A 10726-nucleotide genomic window follows, 5' to 3' on the forward strand; every position below is an offset into this window, starting at 1 on the left:
AAAAGTTAAAAATTGAGCTACCCTATGATCCAGCCATTGCACTACTGGGTATTTACCCCAAAGATACAGACGTAATGAAGAGAAGGGCCATATGCACCCCAATGTTCATAGCAGAATTGTCCACAATAGCTAAATTGTGGAAGGAGCCGAGTTGCCTTTCAACAGATGACTGGGTTAAGAAGATGTGGTCCATATATAAAATGGAATATTACTCAGCCATCAAAAAGACCGATTTCTCAACATTTGCTGCAACATGGACGGCACTGGAGGAGATAATGCTAAGTGAAATTAGTCAAGTAGAGAAAAACAATTTTCATATGGTTTCTCTCATCTATGGACCATAAGAACTAGGAAGATTGATAGGAGAAGAAAGGGATAAAGAAAGGGGGCAGTAATCAGAAGGGGGAATGAAGCATGAGAGAGTATGGACTCTGAGAAACAAACTGAGGGCTTCAGAGGGGAGGGAGGTGGGGGAATGCGATAGGCTGGTGATAGGTAGTAAGGAGGGCACGTATTGCATGGTGCACTGGGTGTTATACGCAACTAATGAATCATCGAACTTTACATCAAAAACCAGGGATGTACTGTATGGTGACTAACATAATATAATTAAAGATATTATTTTAATAAAAAAAGTTAAATTATGTTAGGAATACTACTAGGTAACTCTCTAATTTCAAATTAAGCTGAACTCTAAAAACAACAGAGTTCTTTATTAATAGTTTCTTTTTTATTTCTTTGGAGACAAATTTCTGACCTATGAAATATTTGTTTTAAATGCTCATTGAAAAATATATGGCTTGTGTAATTTTATTCAAGTATAGGGGAATTGTAAGATTAAAAAAATAAGGGGGCCCCTGGGTGGCGCAGTCGTTAAAGCGTCTGCCTTCGGCTCAGTGCGTGATCCCGGCGTACCGGGATCGAGTCCCACATCGGGCTCCTCCGCTATGAGCCTGGTTCTTCCTCTCCCACTCCCCCTGCTATGTTCCCTCTCTCGCTGGCTGTCTCTCTGTCACATAAATAAATAAAATCTTTAAAATAAAAAAGATTAAAAAAATAAAACAAAATCTTAAAAAAAAGTTAAGTGATTACAAATGATCTAATTTTAGGTGCAATGGTGAATTGGTGTAGCCAATATTGACTGGTGTTAATATAATTCCCTTCAATGACATTAAAGTGTGTAAGAGAATTCACTTTGTATGAAGGGGGGATAAATAGAAGGGGGAATGAACCACGAGAGACAAGCACTCTGGGAAACAAACTGAGGGCTTCAGAGGAGAGGGTTGTGGGGATGGAATAGGCCGGTGATGGGTATTAAGAAGGGCACATATTGCATGGTGCCCTGGGTGTTATATGCAAACAATGAATCTTGGAACACTACATCAAAAACTAAGGATGTACTGTATCGTGACTAACATAACATGATAAAAAATTATTAATAAAAAAATAATTGTTGCAAATGGTTCTCAGTTTATATGCTTGAAAACAGTTATGAATTTTTTTAAACATCTGTATCAATAATCAATCCTAATACTGATTAACAAAGCATATAACTTAATTCTCTGTGGAATAAATTAACATATACATCCATAACATAACACACACATATAGATAACGTATAAACATAAAATGCAAAACACCGAATCATAAAGAAACAAATTTTAGCACATTTGAAAGTTGAGAATTCCTGGATTCAAGCCAATCACTATCTAAGTTACGATTTTGTGAGATTTCATTTCCACCCACAGTAGACAGACATCTGTTATGTTTTGATGACTTTCAGAAAAGGGCTCTTCTCTGTTCTCCATGCCATCAATGGTTCCTATCCTAACAAGAGCCATCCTTATGTGTCTGGACAATATCAACTTTGCTGTTTAGAGCTTGTCAGATTCAGTTGAATTATAAATAGAAAACACTTAGTAACCATCAGAGTTCTAAAGTCCATTTTTTATAATGTACCATTGGTAACATTATGATACTCACCAACATGGCTATTTCATTGTAATCTCCGGCCATTCACATAAAAGCAGTTTAGTACAATAGCATTTCAAACATTTTTTAAATAAGTGTACCAATGACAGGCGCTCCTGGGTGGCTCAGTCAGTTAAGCGTCTGACTCTTGATTTCAGCTCAGTAGATGTGAGATGGAGCCCAGGTTTAGAACCTGGATAAGATCCTCTGGCCCTCCCCTCACCCCTCTAAAATATAAGAAAAATTTAAAAAGTGTGCAGATGCTTATATTCCCATATATAATTTAAAATATATCATTTAAAAGAGATGCCAGCTTCTTTGCATATAATCATATGTTGTCAGCACTGGGCACCCATAGATTTCCATTTAATCCAAGATGAAGTTCCCTGGCCTGGTCGCCTGTTTTATTGGCACAACACTTCACTTATTTAAACCTACCCTAGGAAAACAGTGTTTCTGTGTTCACAAATGTAAGACAAATATATTCAATAAATATTTTTTGGTAATAATTCTATTTCTAAAAAAGGGGGGGGAACAAGGTGATATAAATTCACTCTATTTTGTTGTCAATTAAGCCTTGTTTGATTCAGAATCCTATTAATTGTGATTTGTTTTTAAGGGGCCTGGTCAAACCAGAAATTTCCGTTCACTCTTTCTGTGCCAGGAACATGTTGAAGGTTGGACACTGAGACTGACAGTCTTTCATGATAAGCACCACTGCACAGGACTGGGGTTACAGGGCAGTGACTGAAGCACTTGTCCTTCACAAGAAATGCTGTCTGTGCTCAGGGAAGTACAGGGAGGGGAGTTCTCATCCACCCACTGGGTCTTACTCAAATCCCATACCTTCAGGGAACAGGTATGCCAATGGGGCCCCTGAGGTTTGCTGTTGTCACAGAAACACCACAAGGCTGTAAAGTCTTGAGCATAAACATGTGAAAGGGGGATGACACTAATTGCACCATTTCCTCAGCTGTGTTTCAATGCCTCTGTGCAGATGCCTCTTGCTTCCCTTTATTTTTCTCTTTGCCCCACATCACTGTTCCTAACAGACTATAGCATCTGACACAGGTTGTGTATGTTGGTTTTATATGTTTCCTGAACCAGCAGCGTGCCCAAGCATGGGAGTGGGGAAACCTGTTACTGCCAGTGAGACCAGGAGGAGACTCTCAGCTCAGAGCACCATAGACTGCAAGCTTGGTGAGTTGGGTGATCGATCTCTGCCTGAGCACCCTGCAAAGGACTGGAATGTGTGGGCCACTTACCATCCCCTGGGAGGGGCGAAATGGCTGTGCTTACTATATGGAAATAGCTCTCAGGGAGGGGGCAAAACTCAGCCATGGCCCGAAAGGAGTATAGAGCAGTATGCACACAAGCCTGCAACCACTCGAATTCCCAAGGGCACAAATAGCTGTGACACTTGTGTGTCCCTGGGACTCCCCCAGGAAGATTACAGTGGGCACACACCACAAGAGTCTGCGGAGTTTGCCACACACAAAAGTGAAAACTGTTTGTCCCAGAGGTTTACTGAGGAGGGGGGACCACAATCATTCAGCTCTGGCCATAGAATAAGGTGTGGCCATTTTTACTCTGATCCTCTAAAGAGGCAAAGAACGCCTGCAAGGAAGAAAAGTCACACAAGAGAACAAGCTTACACTGAACCCAGCCCCCTGACAAGGGGTGAGGCAATTCCACCTAGGCAAATACACCTGAGAAGAAGCACAGCAGGCCCCTCCCCCAGAAGACAGACAGGAAGGACAGGTGGACAACTTTATGGCTCCCACAAGACTGTACAATTCCAACGCCAGGGGAAAATAGTATATTGAGCCCTAGGTGATTTCTCACAATTCATTTATCTTTCAGTCTAAAAATTTCCATTTCTTTTTTACCTATTCCCTTTTGAACTAGATTCTCATTGAACTAACATGTTTTTAAGTTGCTTTTTAACTTTTATTTTTTTACATCTACATATTATAGATATATGCTTCATTTTAGTCCTTTTTTCACTGTATTCAAATATATGTGTATATATATGTATATGTATAATTTTGTTTTCTTTGCAATTTTGGGATGCATTTTCTTCTAACACAGAGACCAAAAGTCAATCAGGAAGAAGTCCATCATCCTATGAGATTAAAGTCTCTCCCCTCCCCCCTTTTTCTTTGTTTTCATTCGGTTGCATTGGCTTTTTTGTGGTGATTCCCAGGCCCTTCAGATTCATCTAGGGTGTATGCTGCTTGGGTCATGGTTGGTATTTGGGAATCTGCTCACTCACTGACCCATTCTTCTCTGGACAAAATGACTAGAAGGAGGAATTCACAACAAAAGAAAGAACCAGAGGCAATATTCTCTGCCACAGAGTTAATCGATATGGATGTTAGAAAGATGTCAGAGATGGAAGTCAGGACAGCAATTAGAAAGTTAACAGCTGGGTTTGAAAAGGGCACATATGACAGCAGAGAATCTCTAAGGCAGAAATGACATCTAATCAGGCCAAAATGAAAAATGCTATGAATGAGATGCAGTCTAAATGGGATGCTCTAACAGCTAGGGTCAATGATGCAGAAGAGAGAATACGTGATATAGAGGCCAGGCTGATGGAAAGGAAGACAGCTGAGGAAAAGACAGAAAGAGAACCCAGCCCATGAAGAAAGGCCTTGAGAATTTAATGTTGGCCTGAAAAGAAAAGAAAAAAAAAAAGAATTTGTGGGGTGCCTGAGGGCGTGGAGAGAGAGGTCCAGAAGGTATATTTGAGCAAATCATAGCTTAGAACTTCCCTAATCTGGGGAAGGAAACAAGAACTATTTTCCAGGAGGCAGAGAGGACCTCTCCCAAAATCAATAAAAATAGATCAACACCCTGACATATAATTGTGAAGCTAGCAAATAACAAAAAAAAAGAAGAAGAAGAAGAAGAAGAAGAAGAAGAAGAAGAAGAAGAAGCAGCTATCATGATAACAGCTCAGGAAAGGAGGTTCCTTACATACAGAGGGAGGAACATCAGAACATCAGACCTATCCAAAGAAACATGGCAGGCCAGAAAGTGTTGGCATGATATATTCAAGCATGATATATTCTAAATGAGAAGAAAATGCAACCAAAAATACTTTATCCAGCAAGGCTGTCATTCAGAGTGGAAAGAAAGATAAAGAACATCTAGGACATACAGAAACTGAAAGAATATGTGACCACCAAGCCAGCCCTGCAAGAAATATTAAGGGGGATCCTGTAAGTGAAGAGAGAGCCCAAGAGTAACGCTGACCAGAAAGAAATAGGGAAAAGAAACAGGGATTTACAAGCAATAGAATGGCACTAAATTCATATCTTTCAATACTTCCTTGAGTAAAAATGGGCTAAATGCTTCAATAAAAAGATACAGACGGCACTGGAGGAGATAATGCTAAGTGAAATTAGTCAAGCAGAGAAAGACAATTATCATATGGTTTCTCTCATCTATGGAACATAAGAACTAGGAAGATCGGTAGGAGAAGAAAGGGATAAAGAAAGGGGGATAATCAGAAGGGGGAATGAAGCATGAGAGACTATGGACTATGAGAAACAAACTAGGGCCTCAGAGGGGAGGGGGGTGGGGGAATGGGATAGACTGGTGATGGGTAGTAAGGAGGGCACGTATTGCATGGTGCACTGGGTGTTATACGCAACTAATGAATCATGGAACTTTACATCAAAAACCAGGGATGTACTGTATGGTGACTAACATAATATAATAAAAAATACAACAACAACAATAATAATAATAATAATGACACAGGGTATCAAACTGGATAAAAAAGCAAGACCCACCCATATGCTGTCTACAAGACTCTCATTTTAACAAAAGTCACCTCCAACTGTAAATGAGGAGGTGGAGAACCATTTGGGTGACAATTCTGACAAATTAGATTTTAATTCAAGGACTGTAGTCAAGAGATGTAGTGGACACTACATCATAGTTTAATGATGTAACAAGAAGATCTAACAATTGTAAATAGTGATGCCCCTAACTTGGATGCAGCCAAATATATAAACCAATGAATAACACTTTGATAATAATAGTAAAATACTAGGGGAGTTTAACATCCCACTCAATGGAAGGGACATATGATCTAAGCAGATCACCATGGAAGAAACGTCTTCAAATGACGCTCCGGAGCAGATGGACTTCACACTTATGTTGAGAGCATTTCATCCTAAAGCAACACAGTACACATTCTTCCCAAGTGCACAAGGAACATTCTCCAGAATAGGTCACATACCAGGGCAAAAATCAGGTCTCAAATGGTTCAAAAAGATGGAGATCATACCATTCATCTTTTCAGACCACACTGCTTAAAAACTTGAATTCAACCACAAGGAAACATTTACAAGAACCACAAATACAAGAAGGTCAAAGAACATCCTCCTAGAGAATGCATGGGTCAACCAGGAAATTAAAGAAGACTATTTAAAATAATTGGAAGCAAATGAAAAGGAAAACACGAGAGTCCAAAAGTGTTGGGCTGCAGCAACGGCAGTCCTAAGAGGGACTGATAAAGCTGTACAGGCCTTTAGCAAAGAAATAAGAAAAGTCTGAAATACACAATATAACATAAAAAAGCTGGAAAAAGAACAGAAAAGAAAGCCAAAATCCAGCAGAGGGAGACAAATAATAAAGATCAGAGCAGAAACCAATGACATAGAAATCAAAAATTCAGTAGAACAGAGCAATGAAACCAAGAGATGGTTCTTTGAAAGAATTAATAAGATTGACAGCCCCCTAGCCAGACTTATCAAAAAGAAGAGGGAAAGGACTCCAAATCATAAATGAAAGAGGAGGGATCACAACCAATCCAAAGGAAATAGAAACACTTAGAATATTATGAGCAATTATATGCCAACAAACCTTCCAACTCATTCTAAGAGGCCAGCATTACCTGGATCCCCAAAACAGACAAACACTCTACCATAAAGGTTAATTATAAACCAATACCCTGATGAATATGGATGTAAAAATTTTCACGAAGATACTAGCCAATAAGATTCAATAGTACATTAGGAGAGTTATTCACCATGATCAAGTGGGATTAATTCCTAGCCTGCAGGAGTGGTTCAACATCTGTAAATCCATCAATGTGATACGCCACATTAATATAATAAAGAACAAGAACCATGTGATCCCCTCAGTACATGCAGAAAAAGCACATGATATAAAGAGCATCCTTTCTTGAAAAGATCCCTCCACCATGTACGGATAGAAGGAAAATACTTCAATATCATAAAAGTCAGATACAAAAGCTGAGAGTGAATATCATGCTCAATGGAGAAAAACAAAGATCTTTTCCTCTAAGTTCAGGAACATGACAAGGATGTTCACTCTCACCACTGTTGTTCAACGTTCTACTGGAAGTCCTAGCCTCAGCAATCAGACAACAAAAAGAAATAAAAGGCAACCCAATCAGAAAAGAAGAAATCAAATTTTCGGTCCTCCCAAATGACATGATGTGTGTAGAAAACCGAAAAGACTCTAACAAAAGTTGCTAGAAATGATACAGGAATCCAGCAGTCACAGGATTTAAAACCAATGCACAGAAGTCAGTTGCATTTCTGTACAATTACACTGGGATAACAGAAAGAGATATCAAGGAACTGATCCCATTTACAGTTACACCAAAACCTGTAATATACTGAAAGAGGTCAAGAGATGTACTCTGAAAACTGTAGAATACTTACAAATGAAATTGAGGAAGACACATAGACATGGAAAAAAATTCCCTACTCATGAACTGAAAGAAAAATATTGTCAAAATATCTATAGTACCCTAAGCATTCTAGATGTTCAAAGAAATCCCTATCAAAATACTATCAGCATTCTTCACAGAGCTGAAGAAACAGTCCTCAGTGTACAGAACCAGAAAGACCCTGAACCAGAGGGATGTTGAAAAAGAAAACCAAAGCTGGGGGCATCACATTGCCTGAATTCGAAATCATGAATGAAAGATAAGAGATCACAACCAACTCCACTGAAATAGAAACAACTGTTAAGAGACTTCAAGGCATATTATAAAGCTGTAATCATTAAGAAAATACAGTATATGCACAAAAGCAGACACACAGAACCGCAGAACAGAATGGAGAACCCAGAAATGGACCCTCAACTCTATGATCAACTAATCTTCAACAAAGCAGAAAGGAATATCCAATGGAAAAAGACAGTCTCTTCAACAAGTGGTGTTGGAAAAGTTGGACAGCCACATGCAGAAGAATGAAACTGGGGCATTCTTATATACCATACACAAAGATAAACTCAAAAATGAATGACAGACCTAAATTTGAGAAAGGAATCTGTCAAAATCCTGGAGGAGAACATAGGTAACAACCTTTTTGGGTTCACCCACAGCAACTTCTTGCTAGACATACTTTCAAGGCAAGGGAAACAAAAGCAAAAATGAAGATTGGGACTTCCTCAAAATAAAAAGATTTTGCACAGCCAAGGAAACAGTCAACAAAACTAAAAGATAACCTATGGAATGGGAGAAGATATTTGCAAATGACTTATCAGATAAAGGGCTAGTATCCAAAATTTATTAAGTACTTATCAAAATCAACACCCAAAAAACAAAGAATGCAGTCAAGAAATGGGGAGAAGACATGAACAGACATTTCCCCAGGGAAGAGATACAAATTGCCAAAAGACAGATGAAAAAATGCTCAACATCATTCATCATGGGTGAAATCCAAATCAAAAACTGAGTGAGATATCAACTCACACCCTTCGGAGTCGCTAAAATTAACAAGGAAGGAAACAGATGTTGGCAATGATGCAGAGAAAGGGGAGGCCTCTTATTCTACTGGTGGGAATGCAAACTGGTGCAGTCAGTCTGGAAAACAGTATAGACCTCCCCTACAGAGGAATTGCACTACTATTTATCCAAAGGATGCAAAACTAGTTTTTCGAGGAGGCATCTGCACTCCAATGATTATAGTAGAAATGTCCACAGTTGCCAAAATATGGGAAAATCTATGGTGTGAATCGACAGATGATGTGATAAAGAAGATATATATATATATATAATGCAAAATATACATATTTATGCACATGCAATAATATGCAACTGATGGTTCACTGAATTCCACACCTGAAACTGAAAATACAATATGTGTTAACTAACTTGAATTTAAATTTTAAAAAATATTAAAAAGAGTAAAAAAGAGTAAAAAAAAAAAAAGAAGAAAAGGAATGAAATGGGAGGAATCAGTATGTTCCAGCTGAAGATCAGTGGAGGAAATGATCAATAAAAGAGAAGAAAGTATCCAGAAGTAGACCTATGCCAGTATGACTCACTGATTTTTGACAGTGGTGAATAATCCACTTAATGAGAAGGATACTCTTTTCCACAAAATGTGTCAGAGCCTTTAGACATGAATTGGAATAGAGTCAAAACCAAAGCAAACTGAAGTACCTACACCTAAATTTCACCCCTTATACAAAGGTGAACTCAAAGTTATGACACCATCGATTCAAAATAAAACATAAAAGTATAAAAGTTTAAAAAGGAAGCACACTAGATTATCCTCAGGACATAGGGGTTGGTCGGTTCTTAACCATAACATCAAAAGCACACTGCATAAAATAAAACATTTGATAAACAGGACTTTACCAATACTGAAAATTTTTACTCTACTAAGAACTTTGCTCATATTAGGAGCACAACAATATAAGCTATAGACTAGGTGAACATATTTGCAAACCACTTATCTGCTGAAGAACTTCTATCTAGAATATATAAAGAACTCTCAATACTCAACAGAAAAAATAAGACAAACTATCCAACCAGAAAGTGGACAAAGAGACATAAACAAACATTACATCAAAATGAACATGCAGATGGCAAATAAGCACAAGATAAAATTGTTCAACATCTCTAGCCATGAGGGAAATGCAAATGAAAACCTGACTGAGTTACCACTACTACCCACCTGTTAGGATAGCTGGTTAATATAAAACAGTAAAAACATCAACGCTGGAAAGAGTCAGCTCTCTGACTTTGCTGGAGGGAAGGTAAATGGAACAGCCATGCCGGTAAGACAGTTTGGTTCTACAGAAGCGAAACATAAACCCTATAACCTAGCAAGCACTCCCGTGGACCTTCACCTCAGAGAATGAAAATTTAATACCCCATGAAACACTGTGCACTAATGTTCACTGCCGGTTTATTTGTAATAGCTGAAAGACTAGAAACCACCAAACTGGGTGAAGGCTGACTCTGTGAAGGGACCTTTCTGAACTACCTGTGGCTTCCTGTGAATCTACAAACTACCTCTCGCCCTCCCTACCTATCTGTAGCATCAGGTTCCATCCTCAAATTAGCAAAAATCTGCTAAATTTGGTCTCAGCAAAATGCTTTATGCAGAAATACCTAAGTACAGACATACATACCACTTCTTTATTCCTTCCAATCAGAATGGTGCTGACCTCAGCAGCTGTGCTTGGGTTCTAGAGACCAGTATGTCTGACAGTGTTGATGGGGACAGGCAGGTTATGCTCAGTGTCAGCTCTGCATGTTTTACTGACATATTCTTAGAGCCGCAGAGACCCCAGCATTAGGAGAATATGACGACTCATAAGGGGCTGTAGTGACTCAAAGACAGGGTGCACATTACAATCATCAAGGGGTTGTTTCTTGTAAATTACTTATTCAGAAACAATCATTTAAAACTGTTTATTTCCCTAATATTCAAATTCATAACACACCACCACTCCTGGAGATGACCATACA

This window comes from Ursus americanus, chromosome 5, assembly GCF_024610735.1.
Source record: "Ursus americanus isolate L20-20 chromosome 5, mUrsAme1.1.p, whole genome shotgun sequence".
Classification (NCBI taxonomy): Eukaryota; Metazoa; Chordata; class Mammalia; order Carnivora; family Ursidae; genus Ursus; species Ursus americanus.